We start from the raw sequence: 16,841 nt of genomic DNA on the forward strand, positions 1-16,841 counted from the left end.
AATTAACCCTTTTGCTTTCTATATGTGACCTTGAATTACATAAAATGATCAACACCCTTAAGTTTTTATCTACAATAAATGAAGCAATGTTCACATTGTTTAATGTTAAACATAATTCACAATTTGTAATATACCAGTTTAGAAAGAGCTATTCCTTTTGTCTGTCAAAGAAAGCTCTATTATAATGTTATTAATCATTTCCTGTGGGTGGTTGTATTAAATGTGATTGATATTAAGCTGTGTCTTTTAACACATAACATATTTATTTATTTATTTGAATGATAAATCCCAGAATGCTGTTTTGCTTCTGAATACTCTTATTTGGGCTATACATAACATTACTTAGCTATTGGTCCAAAAAGAGTGAAATGCACATAATAGAGACAGATCAACCACTTAGAGCAAAATTTTAAGGAATTTTATTAAAATGTGGCAAGCAAGTTAACCATATTGATGTAGACAAAGGGGACCCCTCACATTCCCAAAATATTTAAGAGGACTATGGGCTAGATTACAAGTGGCGCATTATATATTTTTTTGCGTAAGTGAAAAACTCCACTTGGATTTTCATTTTTGCGCTTGCGTTTGTATTACAAGTTCCAAAAAACGTATTTTGCGCTAGCGTTAACCTGAATAGCACAAAAAAACAAATTTATTTTGCACGTGCATGTATTCCCCCATAGAGATCAATGGAGAAAAAAAAGTGGAAAAAAACCTAACACCCGAGATCGCACAAACTCCATCGCCTTTTCGCATTCCCCATAGAAGTCAATGATTTTTTTTTTTTTAAATAAAACAAACATCCAGTGCGCAAACAACAAAGTGTATTCGCATTAGTAATTGTAAAATATTTACAGTAAATACATATTTAAAATCAAATATGAATATTGCATACCTATGTTTTATCATGTTTTTATCTGCTTAATGGCAAAGGGCTATAATGTATTTATATATATGTCTATATATCTGTACATATATATTCATGTTTTTTTAACATGTGCAATGCTAAAAATTTTGTTTAGTTTCGTTTCCATTAGTTAAATAAATAATTTTGTTTTGTCAAATTAGTTTAGTTAAGTTTAAAAAAAAAAACATTTGTTTCGGCCAATAGAATGCGAGCTCAATCTGATTGGCTGATCGGATCAGGCAATCGGATTGAACTTGAATCTGATTGGCTGATTGCATCAGCCAATCAGAATTTTTCTACCTTAATTCCGATTGGCTGATAGAATCCTATCAGCCAATCGGAATTCGAGGGACGCCATCTTGGATGACGTCCCTTAAAGGAACCGTCATTCGTCGGGAAGTCGTCGGTGAAGATGGATGTTCCGCATCGGCGGGATGACCATGGAAAGAAGATTGAAGATGCTGCTTGATAGAAGACTTCAGCCCAATCATGGACCTCTTCAGCTCCCGCTTGGATGAAGACTTCAGTCGGATCATGGACATCTTCAGCCCCCCACTTGGGCTTGGATCAAGACATCGGAGGCTCTTCTGGATCGATCGGTGAACCCAGCGTGGTGAAGACAAGGTAGGGAGATCTTCAGGGGCTTAGTGTTAGGTTTATTTAAGGGGGGTTTGGGTTTGATTAGGGGTATGTGGGTGGTGGGTTGTAATGTTGGGGGGGGGTATTGTATGGTTTTTTTTTTACAGGCAAAAGAGCTGAATTCTTTGGGGCATGCCCCGCAAAGGGCCCTTTTCAGGGCTGGTAAGGTAAAAGAGCTTTTCTATTTTAATTTTAGAATAGGGTAGGGAATTTTTTTATTTTGTGGGTCTTTGCTATTTTATTAGGGGGCTTAGAGTAGGTGTAATTAGTTTAAAATTGTTGTAATATTTTTCTAATGTTTGTAAATATTTTTTTATTTTTTGTAACTTAGTTCTTTTTTATTTTTGTACTTTAGTTAGTTTATTTAATTGTATTTATTTGTAGGTATTGTATTTAATTAATTTATTGATAGTGTAGTGTTAGGTTTAATTGTAGATAATTGTAGGTATTTTATTTAATTTATTTATTGATAGTGTAGTGTTAGGTTTAATTGTAACTTAGGTTAGGATTTATTTTACAGGTAATTTTGTAATTATTTTAACTAGGTAGCTATTAAATAGTTATTAACTATTTAATAGCTATTGTACCTGGTTAAAATAAATACAAAGTTGCCTGTAAAATAAATATTAATCCTAAAATAGTTACAATATAATTATAATTTATATTATAATAGATATATTAGGGTTTATTTTACAGGTAAGTATTTAGCTTTAAATAGGAATAATTTATTTAATAAGAGTTAATTTATTTTGTTAGATAAAAATTATATTTAACTTAGGGGGTGTTAGTGTTAGGGTTAGACTTAGCTTTAGGGGTTAATAAATTTATTAGAGTAGCGGTGAGGTCCGGTCGGCAGATTAGGGGTTAATAAGTTTAGGTAGGTGGAGGCGACGTTGGGGGCGGCAGATTAGGGGTTAATAAATATTATGTAGGTGTCAGCGGTATTAGGGGCAGCAGATTAGGGGTACATAGGGATAACGTAGGTGGTGGCGGTGTGCGGTCGGCAGATTAGGGGTTAAAAAATTTTAATGGAGTGGCGGCGATGTGGGGGGGCCTCGGTTTAGGGGTACATAGGTAGTTTATGGGTGTTAGTGTACTTTAGAGCACAGTAGTTAAGAGCTTTATGAACCGGCGTTAGCCCAGAAAGCTCTTAACTCCTGACTTTTTTCTGCGGCTGGAGTTTTGTCGTTAGATACCGGCGTTAGAAAGATCCCATTGAAAAGATAGGATACGCAATTGACGTAAGGGGATCTGCAGTATGGAAAAGTCGCGGCTGGAAAGTGAGCGTTAGACCCTTTCCTGACTGACTCCAAATACCAGCGTGCGGTAAAAACCAGTGTTAGGAGCCTCTAACGCTGGTTTTGACGGCTACCGCCAAACTCTAAATCTAGGTGATAACTAATAAGCTGGCGATTGGCGAAACAAAATTATCTAAAGCCGCCGCCGCTGCTACCCACATCGCCGACAATAACTAAACCTATTAACCCCTAAACCGCCGTCCCCCTACATCGCCAACACTAACTAAACCTATTAACCCCTAAACTGCCATTCCCAAACATTGCCAACACTAACTAAACCTATTAATCTCTAAACCGCAGTTCCCCCACATCGCCGACACTAACTAAACCTATTAACCCCTAAACCACAGTTCGCCAACACTAACTAAACCTATTAACCCCTAAACCGCTGTTCCCAAACATCGCCAACACTAACTAAACCTAGTAACCCCTAAACCACAGTTCCCCGACATCGACAACACTAACTGAAGCACTAACTAAACCTATTAACCCCTAAACCACAGTTCTGACATCAACGACACTAACTGAAACACTAAATAAACCTATTAACCCCTAAACCGCTGTTCCCAATCATCGCCAACACTAACTAAACTTATTAACCCCTAAACCACTGTTCCCAAACATCGCCAACACTAACTAAGCCTATTAACCCCTAAACCACCCGGCCCCCACATTGCAACAACCTAAATTAAACTATTAACTCATAAACCTAACATCCCCTAACTTTAACATAATTAAAATAGACCTAAATTAAAGTTACAATTATTAACTAACTACCTATTTAAAAATAAATACAAACTTATCTGTTACATAAAAATAAAACCTTAGCTAGCTACAATATAACTATTTACTAACTAGTTAAAATAAATTTAAACTTACCTGTGAAATAAAAATAAAACCTAAGCTTAAACTAATAAAACCTAAGATTACTAAAAATAAAAAAAACATACATTACTAAAAAAATTAAAACTACAATTACGGGGGGTGTCCAAGCCGCGACCATGATACGACACATTATTTGCAGCTCCTCGAGATACCTCAACAATCAGCCAAATATCACTAATTTAAGGCACAATCGACAACGTTGGCTCTCTTTAAAAGCTGCAAGAACGCAGTAAGAGTTGGATGACCTTATTTTATGTACTATACAGTGATTCTATACTTGTTTTTAACAGCTGAGGCCTATCTGCAAGAACGTGGCACCCTCCCCCCAGGCCATCTGGGTTAAGTGGCCACATACATATATATATATATATATCTCAAGGAAAACACCTAGCAAGTATTTACTTATTCCTTTGCTGTGGAACTCACTTTAAGTCTGAGCAATGGCTATGGAAAGCTCAACGAAGGTTACGTGGGGGTCTATAGAGAAGCTACTAATGGACCATTTCACCAAGTTAGAGAGATGCTTAGAGTCAATCATCCAGAAATGTAACTATCCGGAGGGAGCATACATAGTGAATTGTGACACCATAGAGAAAGGCTACCATCTAACAGTGATCAACTCGACTCACAAAGCAAGCCCAGTGGACCGGTTGAAGGGTCAGGATACTGCACGCAATAAGCAAGCTCGAAGCATGACGATCACCCTCCCGCCCAGGACAACTGGAACTCAAGCTAGGACGGGGCCTGTTCAGCAAGCAGCTCATAACAGGGACATGAAACGACTGAACTAATGGAAAGCCAAGCCGCCTACAAAGATAAAGAGACACCGGAGATCACATACCCCTCTAGTGCAGTGGAAGTGGTTTCCTCCGCACCTACTATGCATTGCTCAACTTGATGCAGATGATGGTGACAGTCCTATGACTATAGAGAAAGGTTTGATCTATATATACATCGTAGAAACTGTGAAAATAGGCGTAAGTTGAGCCTATGGCATGCATGAGAGACTAACCAATACTTTGTCATGAAGATTTTGCTCCTGTCACCCACCGAGGATCATTCAATCCCTCTTCGGTTTTACTATGTTTATTCTCTTAGACTATTATATGGATGGACTCATAGCATAGACGTCTAGTAAGCTTTCTGTATTCCACCTTTCTCTTGCTATAATGTACAATGTATTTCTTCTGATACACACCATAATTTATGTTTAATGTGCGACTGTTATGGGCTTTTCATTCTTTTGGCCTCATGATGACTCTACTGTTTGATGGTGTACACTTTATTCACAGGTAGTGTTGTATAGGATAACGCTCAGATATCTGGCAGTCTTAAACTGTCTTGCGCTATGTGCAGCCATATTAATATGTTGAGGAATGTTTAAAAGCATACTCTAAGCTGTGGCCTCTCAGTGTTATAACTAGTCTCTGCTGACCTCCAATCAACACATCTAAGGGTTATTCCCTGTGCAACCCCATTCGAGCCCTAAGCTAATATTCTCATATATTCTTATACCAGTCTGCAGCTGTCATATACCTATATATAAGATGTATACTCCTTTAGCTAATATGTTCACAGCCTCTTAGGTGGGTTTTTGGCTGATCCACTCACAAGATTAAAGCTTTTCGTAATGCTGCAGCTTATATGCTAGGTAGCTGGTACAATATATTACTCCTGGTTACTAAAAACACCAGTATAATGTACATAATGTTTAACATGATTACTCTTTTTGCTTGGCTAGATGTCTACTTGATTTATGCAGTCCGGAGATATGCCATTATTAACTGCTCTCCTTCTCACATGGATGTTCAGTGAGCATACTGTTCTCAGCTTTCCTTGTATTATAGCTTTTATGCCTTATAGAGTGTGAGTTCAGCCTTCAGCATATGTGTGTGTATTGGTTTATGTCTCTCCTTATTAATACTATAAACATACTTAACTGTGTCTAAAAGTAAATGTGTAGGAACCTAACTAGGGGAACTGTTATTGTTTTCACTATTTGCATAGTATACTGCTTCTCTTGATTGCCGATATGCTTCAGTCATGCACTGAAAATTTTCCAACTTCATGCCTCAGCTACTATCTATTTCTACTGTGAGGTGAACCTTCCATAGATCAGGGTTCTGCTGTCAGCAGTGTGAGTAGCCACAGGAGGGCATGTACCAGGACAAGCAGAAAATTATGGAATCCCATTGGTTTCCCACAACAGGCATACTATAATCCCTGAGTGCAAGGGTTTGCACTTGAGAATAGCAAATATTATTCCTCCACCTACTTCCACTAGGCCCGCCAATAGATGTTACTTAGTTGGTATTCCAGTTATCAGGTTCTTGTTTAATGAACTCTTATATAATAAGCTAGTAGGCCATATTTGAAGTTGTTTACAGCATTACTGATCTAACTCCCTTTTTCAACTCTTCTAGTGATTACAAATATAATCATTCATAATCCTTGTGCAGTAAGGAATAAGCAGTTTATCCTCCACATAATTTTTTTTCTTATTTTTTTCTTTGGCAGAGTTACGTAGCCTCTGCCCAGCCCAGAGAGCCTTTTGTTTGCTCTACGGGCCCTAACACGGACATATTGTTGTGTTTACATACATATTCTTTGTTACATACAGTTTGTTAGTTGTTATACTTTCACTATGTTTAACTTATTACCTGATGACTGTTTAAAATGTAACAGCTCTACCAGTTTTCTTCATGTGATTCTTTTTGGTAATAATTAATATTATTTCATGTGTCCTCATTGGAAACATCGGAAGGTATGGGCCCACCAGTGGCCCTGGTAGTCATTGATGACACAACAAATATTCATGTACTAAAAACAAAACGGGGATCCGAAAAAAATGGTTGATCTTTAAGAAGGTCATGTATCTCACTATCCACTATCTACTTGTGGTACTTATATTTGAGATACCTCCTATACATCTGTTTATAATGTTTGTATTGAACTGTTATTGCTACCTCAATAAAAAGAAAATTAAACAAAAAACTACAATTACAAAAAATAATAAACACTAAAATTACAAAAAATAAAAAAAAACTACCATTACAAAAATAAAAAAACAACAAAATTATCCAAAAAATAAAAATTATTCCTATTCTAATCTTCCGTTTAAAAAAAAACAAAAAAAAAACCTACCCCAAAATAAAAAAACCTAATCTATACTAAACTACCAAGGGCCCTTAAAAAGTTAACAGCTCTTTTGCAAAAAAATAAAAACAAACACCCCCTAACATTACAAACCTCTACCCCCCAAATCCACAAAATAAAAATAAACCTAATCTACCCATTGCCACAAAAAGGGCATTTGCATGGGCATTGTCCTTAAAAGGGCATTCAGCTCTTTTTTGGCCCATTAAAAATAAAAAAATGCCTAATCTAAAAAAAAAACACCCCAAAAAAAAATGCCCATTGCAAAAAATAACAAACGAAATTATCCAAAATAATAAAAATTATTCCTATTCTCATTTCACAACTGAGAACTCTGAGACGTCAACTCAATTTAACATACTCTAGTTCTATTAATTGTAAAATTGTATCCATCACTAAACAAATTCAGACTTTAGAACTTTGAAAAGTTCAAGTTATTTTAGAGAAATTAAAGCAAATTCACTATTACCAAGGTAATAAAGCTTCCTCTTTACTAGCAGCAAAGCTTATACATCACACAGCCCAATCTATAATAAATACCATTAAAAAAAAGAACAATAATATCGCACACTCCACAAAAGAAATAGGAGAATCTTTTAAATCTTTTAAATCTTTTATCACTCACTCTACAATATCAATGATAATCTTGACCACCCCTCTTTCTCGTCATCTGAGGTCCAACAATTTCTAAATACGCTTAACCTACAACAACTCTCAGCAGCGGATGCCCCAACCCTTACCTCTCCAATTACATTGGAAGAGGTGCAGTGGGTTTTTCAAAGAACTAAAGTTATGAAAATCCCCGGGCCCACCCCGGGCCCAGATGGATATACTGCTAGATTCTATACAATATTCCAACCATTGATTGTCCCTCTCCTATGTAAAATGTTTAATGAAGTAATGCAGAAAGGGTCATTTAGTAAATAATTTTTAGAGGCCACAATAGTCACAATACTAAAACCAGGCAAAAAACCCAGAGGAATGTGGAAGTTACCGCCCTATTTCCCTTATAAACTTAGATACACAATTAGATATGCTAAATTTCCTCCCTGGTCCATCCGGATCAGGTAGGCTTCATCCCACATAGAGAGGGCCCAGATGCTACTAGGCATATCCTGAACATACTTTCAGCTGTGTCTAGTGGACCAGTTTCCCTTCTTGCCCTGTCCCTTGATGACGAAAAGGCTTTCAACAGGGTAAGATGTGAGTACCTATAGGAGACCATGAGAGCATTTAATCTTCCCACTCAGTTCCTGGTTGCAGTTCAGGCCCTATATACTTGCCCTACCACAAAAATTAGAGGAGTGGGTTTCCAGTCTGGTACCCATGAGATAACAAACAGCACTAGACAGGGTTGCCCCCTCTCACCTCTCTTGTTTGCCTTGGCTATAGAGTCAATGGCTCAAGTGATCAGGATTGATCCTAATATTTCTGATTTCCCCTTGGGAAGCTCCCAACAAAAAATGTCATTATATGCTGACGATATAACCCTCTTCTTATGCTCTCCCAACACCTCCATACCAGCAGTCTTCAAACTCCTCGACTACTTCAGCTCATTAAGTTATTATAAACTCAATATTTCTAAAACCGAAGTGCTGCCTATTGATATAACCCAAGAAGATTTAGTCTACTTACAGCGATCACACAGATTTCTATGGAACTCACAGGCCATTAAGATCTTAGGAACCTTTTTAAAAGAAATTTATTGGACAGGGAGAATAGCGGCTATTAAGATGTCCTTAATAGCCGCTTTCTCCCTGTCTAAGAAATTTCTTTAAAAAAGGTTCCTAAGATCTTAATGGCCTGTGAGTTCGATAGAAATCTTGATCCCTAAACACATTATATGTTTAGGAATCTGTCAATAATAGAGAAAGCTAATTAATCTTTAATATTAAGTGTTCTAAAAAATATTCTTAACTATATTCAGACTTATATAGGAGCACCCACCTATGCTAACTAACAGCTAGATTACGAGTGTTGAGCGCTATATTGAAATTAACGACTGCCACAAAAGCGGCAGTATTTCACCTCCCTATAGCGCTGCTATTACAGATTTTGTAAAAACCCAACTTGTGCGGGTGATATGGTGACATTGAGCTCCATACGGCACTGAAATACAAGCGCTGCTTTGATGTGCTCGTGCACGATTTCCCCATAGACATCAATGGGGAGAGTCAGCTTAAAAAAAAGCCTAACACCTGCGATTGCGGAAACAAAAGCTCCGTAACGCAGCCCCATTGATGTCTATGGGGAAAGAAAAAGTTATGTTTAAACCTAACACCCTAACTGCTGCCCCCAATATCGCCGCAACCTACATAATGTTATTAACCCCTAATCTGCTGCCCCTAACATTGCCACCACCTACCTACACTTATTAGCCCCTAATCTGCGGCCCCCAATGTCTCCGCCACTATACTAAAGTTATTAACACCTCCCACCTCCCACATCACTAACACTACATAAATATATTAACCCCTAAACCTAACCCTAACGTAACCCTAACCCTAACACCCCCTAACCTAAATATAATTAAAATAAATCTAAATAAAACGTACAATCATTACCTAAATAATTCCTATTTAAAACTAAATACATACTTACCTGTAAAATAAAACCTAAGCTAGCTACAATACTACTAATAGTTATATTGTAGCTATCTTAGGTTTTATTTTTATTTCACAGCTAAGTTTGTATTTATTTTAACTAGGTAGACTAGTTAGTAAATAGTTATTAACTATTTACTAACTACCTAGTTAAAATAAATACAAAGTTACCTGTAAAATAAAACCTAACCTGCCTTACACTAAAAACTAACATTACAATAAAATAAAAAATGTAATTAATTAAATACAATTATCTAAATTCCAAAAAAATAAACACTAAATTACACAAAATTAAAAAAAAATGATCAAAAATAAAAACGAATTACTCCTAATCTAATAGCCCTATCAAAATAAAAATGCCCCCCCAAAATAAAAAAAACCCTAGCCTACACTAAACTGCCAATAGCCCTTAAAAATGCTTATAGTCGCAATGCACCATGGACTCCTAATCACATTTACCCAAGAGAAATGTTAACCAATAGAATTGACTTCATAACTCTTGTCCCACTATATTTATTGGAATTTAGTCCCTTATAAGAATCCACTCCCACAGTCAAGCACAGTCTAGCCCAATATAGTTTTTGGTAATGACAACCTCACTATAGTACATACAAATATTTAGTTAGTCTGTGTTAAATTGTTGTGCTTGGGAAATGTGCTGGCTGCGGTATATTATAAGGCACAGAAAAATGTAATCCCTAACTTATTTTTACCCAATATTATCGGTTTATGTTTTAGACATATTTTCATTGTCATGCAGATTAGTATCCTTTGTGGTTCTTGATGATCTTCTAATTTTAACCTACTAAAGACCTATTACTACTAATTTATGGAGTTGGCTATAGATTTTTACTTTCAGCAGTGGTGGCTCAACTGTTCATGTTCAGATATTAGCTATGCTATATTAGTTGTTAATCCACTTTAAATACCTTCTCTTGGTATATCAGTCAGCTAAACCCTTATATTTTAAAATATTTTAATGGCCCATGAGTGGCCCTGTGGTAACTACCGTTTGACACTCCTTTACGCTTCAATAGGTCCAAGAGTGACCAACTCAGTAGTTGCCTCAACTTTAGAATCTATATAAAAAATTAGGTTTCATTTTTATTTTCAATTGTCCAAGCCGGTCACTGGTTTTTCAGGGATATATTGCATCTAGGATATCTCAGGCTAAATAGTTAGTGTGTAAATAAAAACTTTAATATTGCTCTCCCTAAAACTAGTAACAACATTTCTATCAATATGGAAGGAGTTTAGTGCTGAATATTCCATATATACAATTATTACCTTGTTCATTGTAACTCAGATCTTGTTATTAAGCCTTATATTCTGAACTGTAATACCTTATCCAGAGAACGATCTGTATGCTAATTGTTTTTGTGAATGGACATGTTTTGAACAATGTCATTTATAAAAACCTCAATAAAAGAATAAAAAAAAAGATGTCCTTTCTCCCTAAAATATCTTATCTTTTTAGGTGCATCCCACTCACCATTCCCAGGCCCATTCTTAAAGGGACACTGAACCCAAATTTTTACTTTTGTAATTCAGAAAGAGCATGCAATTTTAAGCAACTTTCTAATTTACTCCTATTATACATTTTTCTTCGTTCTCTTGCTATCATTATTTGAAAAGGAAGGCATCTAAGCTTTTTTTTGGTTTCAGTACTCTGGACAGCACTTTTTTATTGGTGGATGAATTTATCCACCAATCAGCAAAGACAACCCAGGTTGTTCACCAAAAATGGGCCGGCATCTAAACTTACATTCTTGCATTTCAAATAAAGATACCAAGAGAATAAAGAAAATTTGATAATAGGAGTAAATTAGAAAGTTGCTTAAAATTTCATGCTCAATCTGAATCACGAAAGAAAATTTTTGGGTACAGTGTCCCTTTAATAAGCTTCAGAGCCTCATCACCACTTACATTTGGAGAGACAAAAGACCCAGACCCTCCAGACAAACCTTACAAAGACCATTATCACATGGGGGCCTAGCTCTGCCCAATATAATATTATACTACAATGCTGCCCGATTTTCACAACTCCTAAGTTTAAGCACAATAGAGCAAGTCCCAACTTGGTATGACCTAGAGACTTCATTCTTACCACCAGACTTGATACTCCCAGACCTACCTTGGATACCTCCACATCACAGGAAAGGATTAGGTAAAGCCCATCCTATAATTCATGCCCTTTAGTTTTGGGACAAAGTGAGACACAATTCAGAGCTTGCTCCTCACCCCTCCCCAGCCCTTACACTACCTAGTGCTCTTTACTGCCTTCCAGATTCCCATATAGAAATTTGACAGAGCCTTCATATCACACATGTCACTGACTTCTATGAACTTGATATTTAGATACTTCACCCTTAATTTTGCACAAAGTTCTGAGTTCCTCCATGTATTCATTTTGAGGCACACCATCTTAGCTCTCTTTTGAGATCGTGGGGGTTCCCTAAACACAATCTCAGGCCGCTAACTAATTGGAAATGAAAATGGTCTCAAGTCCACACTCTCAAGCGGCCCCTCTCTATTAGACATCACAAAATTGCCCAATACTCCTCTTGGAAAAGAGATCTAGGTATTCACAGCCGACACCGATACTTGGCACAGACAGACCCTCAACACCAAAAAACTTTTAATGGGAACTCCATTACAAGATTCTGGTCAGGTGGCATTTAGTCCCAAACACACTACACAAGATTTACGGCACATACTCTCCCATGTGTTGGCAAGAGTGCGGACAGATAGGCACTACTTCCCACGTCTGGTGGCTCTGCCCCAAAATGTAACCTATCTGGCGCAAACTATACAAACTTCTTAATCAATTTCACCTTACCCCACCATACTCTCTGGAAGTTTGTTTTACTACACATGAACATTCCAAATTTAAACCCAGCAGGTAAAGCACTAACAATCTACTTATTCATGGCTACTAAGCTTGGAAAAACAAAGACCCCCCATCTCCCACTCAAATTTCCTCCATCATACAGTACATCAGACACATGGAGCTCTACTCTCACAGAGCTCTAAACAAAGTAGACTTCTACCTAGAGACATGGACACCCTGGGTGGAGACGTTCCCGGACTAAGACCGCATATTCTAGATACAATTTTTTTTCTCTCCCCTTTCCAGAATTTTCCCTATCCCTCTCACGACCTATTACAAGATTCTGGTCAGGTGGCATTTAGTCCAAAGCACACTACACAAGATTTACGGCACATACTCTCCCATGTGTTGGCAAGAGTGTGGGCAGATAGGCATTACTTCCCACGTCTGGTGGCTCTGCCCCAAAATTTAACCTATCTGGCGCAAACTATACAAACTTCTTAATCAATTTCACCTTACCCCACCATACTCTCTGGATGTTTGTTTACTACACATGAACATTCCAAATTTAAACCCAGCAGGTAAAGCACTAACAAGCTACTTATTCATGGCTACCGGGAGAAGTCTTCATCCAAGCAGCAAGATGTCCTCAACGAAGCCGGCAGAAGTGCTCCTCCAGACGGGCAGAAGTCTTCATCCAGACGGCATCTTCTATCTTCATCCTTCCGACGCATTCTATTGGCTGATTGGAACAGCCAATAGAATGCCAGCTCAATCCTATTGGCTGATTTTTTCTATCTTATTTCCGATTGACTGATAGAATTCTATTAGCCAATCGGAATCTAAGGGACGCCATCTTGGATGATGTCACTTAAAGAGATATTCATTCCGAAGAAGGATGAAGATAGAAGATGCCGTCTGGGGTATTGGGTGGGTTTATTTTTTAGGTTAGGGCTTTGGGCTGCAATAGAGCTAAATGCCCTTTTAAGGGCAATGCCCATCCAAATGCCCTTTTCAGGGCAATGGGGAGCTTAGGTTTTTTTAGTTAGGATTTTATTTGGGGGGTTGGTTGTGTGGGTGGTGGGTTTTACTGTTGGGGGGTTGTTTGTATTTTTTTTTACAGGAAAAAGAGCAGATTTCTTTGGGGCAATGCCCCGCAAAAGGCCCTTTTAAGGGCTATTGCTGGTAGTTTAGTTTAGGCTAGGGTTTTTTTTATTTTGGGGGGCCTTTTTTAGTTTGATAGGGCTCTTAGATTAGGTGTAATTAGTTTAAAGATCTTGTAATTTGTTTTTATTTTCTGTAATTTAGTGTTGGTTTTTTTGTGATTTAGCTCATGTAATTTAATTTATTTAATTGTATTTAATTTAGGGAATTGATTTAATTGTAGTGTAGTGTTAGGTGTTAGTGTAACTTAGGTTAGGTTTTATTTTACAGGTAAATTTGTATTTATTTTAGCTAGGTAGTTATTAAATAGTTAATAACTATTTAATAACTATTCTACCTAGTTAAAATAAATACAAACTTGCCTGTAAAATAAAAATAAACCCTAAGATAGCTACAATGTAACTATTAGTTATATTGTAGCTATTTTAGGATTTATTTTATAGGTAAGTATTTAGTTTTAAATAGGGATTATTTAGTTAATGATAGTAATTTTATTTAGATTTATTTAATTTATATTTAAATTAGGGGGTGTTAGGGTTAGGGTTAGACTTATGTTTAGGGGTTATTAAATTTAGAATAGTCGCAGCGACGTTGGGGGTGGCAGATTAGAGGTTAATAAATGTAGGTAGGTTGCGGCGACATTGGGGGAGGGAGATTATGGGTTAATAAATATAATGTAGGTGTCGGCGATGTTGGGGGCAGCAGATTAGGGGTTAATAAATATAATGTAAGTGGCGGTGATGTTGGGGGCAGAAGATTAGGGGTTAATAAATATTATGTATGTGGCGTCGATGTCCGGAGCGGCAGATTAGGGGTTAATAAGTATAATGTAGGTGTCGGCTATGTCGGGGGCGGCAGATTAGGGGTTAATAAGTGTAAGATTAGGGGTGTTTAGACTCGGGGTTCATGTTAGGGTGTGAGGTGTAAACATAACTTTAGTTTCCCCATAGGAATCAATGGGGCTGCGTTACTGAGATTTACGCTGCTTTTTGGCAGGTGTTAGACTTTTTCTCAGCCGGCTCTCCCCATTGATGTCTATGGGGAAATCGTGCACGAGCACGTACAACCAGCTCACCGCTGACTTAAGCAGCGCTGGTATTGGAGTGTAGTGTGGAGCTCAATTTTGCTCTACGCTCACTTTTTGTCTTTTAACATTGTGTTTGTAAAAACCCGTAATACCAGCGCTGCAGGTAAGTGAGCGGTGAGAAAAAACTGCACGTTAGCACCGCACAGCTCATAACGCAAAACTCGTAATCTGGCCGAATGTTTTTTTAAACAATAACATTTACTTTCAACTTTTAATAGGAGCGTACATTGCTGCTTAATGCCTCCCATAGAAAATATGTTTGATTAAACAAATTTGCAGTAATTTAAGCAGCATGACACTTGTAATATAGATTAGAGCGTAAATAACACCACCATCTTGTGATCGCTTTTATGTTTCTCACACTAATGATAGCTATCTATCCCTATGTTTGGTCGCTTTTATGTTTCTCACACTAATGATAGCTATCTATCCCTATGATAGCTATCTATCCCTATGATAGCCCTATGTTTGGGATTTAGCATCAAATTGTCAAATTTGTTTCTTTGATGTACTGTATATCTGAATAGGTTAAGAACCATTGGGGGTTTAAAAATGATGTCTTTTCTCATATATTAATTGTATATATATGTCTATATGATTTTATGTTTTATGTGTGTATATTCTGTTGTTAAGATAAACCATTAGCTTATAGCACTTCTTAAGGTGTATGTAGATGGGAACATTGTTTGCCAGTTCATTAATAAATGGAGCCCTAAAAGTAAGAGGAACACATTTTCTCTTGGGTATGACACCCAGATACCTTGATGTTAGCATTTAACATAGTAGAATTACACTGTTGTCATAATGATGTGATTTAACCGGCTGTAATGTGCTGAAAATTTACACGTTCCTATTTTTGCAATATATTAATGGATATGTAGACCAAGTTGACATTGGTGATGTTGACTTTGAGCTGTAAAGTGTTAACATTTTTTATATAAGACACAGAAAGTCAAAAAACTTTTGGGCAAAGTGCATATGATTGAATACACGATAAAAAGTGCTTAGTGTAATCATCAAATTTAATATCTTTTTTTTTTTTTTTCTTGGCTTCATTCTGTTTTTCTTTTTTTCTTCCTTTTTTTTTTTGGCTTCATTCTCTGTTTTTTACACGGAACATTTAAAGACAAAGTATATGCTTGCTTATTGAAATTGTTTGAGATAATGTATCAATTGAGTGATTTGTATCAACTGAGCAACTTATATTAACCAAGTTACTAACTGTAAAAATTGTTTTATATATTTTTCATTAAAAGCAATCTATTTAGGAATTCTTATATGGAATATTATATGTAAATTGAGACACCGGTGTCCTAGGAATATAGGAATTGATTGTGTTAATTTTAGAGTGTTTAATACAATTATAGATGTGTTTGGAATTTGAGTGAGGTTTTCTTTATATTCTGTGAGTAACTTTCTAAATGAACTTTTAATTATCAGCACACAGATTTTAATAAGGGATTTCTAATTATTTGTTTTTTAATATATATTTTAATATATATATATAAGGACATATTTAGGAGCAGACTGCTCTTTGAGCGCCTCCCACAATCTCCCCTTTTATCTTGATTTAACGGCTGTAATGTGCTGAAAATTTACACGTTCCTATTTTTGCAATATATTAATGGATATGTAGACCAAGTTGACATTGGTGATGTTGACTTTGAGCCGTAAAGTGTTAACATTTTTGGCTGGTTTAAAGTGATATTGGCTTCTGCTTTAAACTCGGTTTACATACAGGGGGATATGTATCAAGCCGTCAACCGCAAATACGCCGGAATTCCACAGCGTAATTGTTTTGCGAGATTGATCCGACCTAGTTATCAAAGCCTACAGACCGGCAAATGTTGAAATTTGTGACGTAACATATGATCCGCCGGTCTCAATCCGACTCAGATCGATGCTTACATCATTACAGATGTTCCGAATACACATTCGGCTCTGACACTTTTTCCCAGTTATCAAATTTCTAACAGGTATGCTTTTCAATCCGCCACCCTGGAGGCCACAGATGCCATAAAAATCAATGGGAGTCTGAAAGCAGCAAAAAGCTTATGTTTGATGCTGCCAGATATCCCATTGATTTATATGGTTGAAAACAAGTTACGTTTATACCTAACACCCTAACATAAACCCCAAGTCTAAACACCCCTAATCTGCCGCCCCCGACATCGCCGCCACCTAAATAAAATGTATTAACCCCTATTCCACTGCTCTCCGACTCCGCCGCCACTAAATAAACTTATTAACCCCTAAACCCCTGGCCTTCCAC

This window comes from Bombina bombina, chromosome 3, assembly GCF_027579735.1.
Source record: "Bombina bombina isolate aBomBom1 chromosome 3, aBomBom1.pri, whole genome shotgun sequence".
NCBI lineage: Eukaryota > Metazoa > Chordata > Amphibia > Anura > Bombinatoridae > Bombina > Bombina bombina.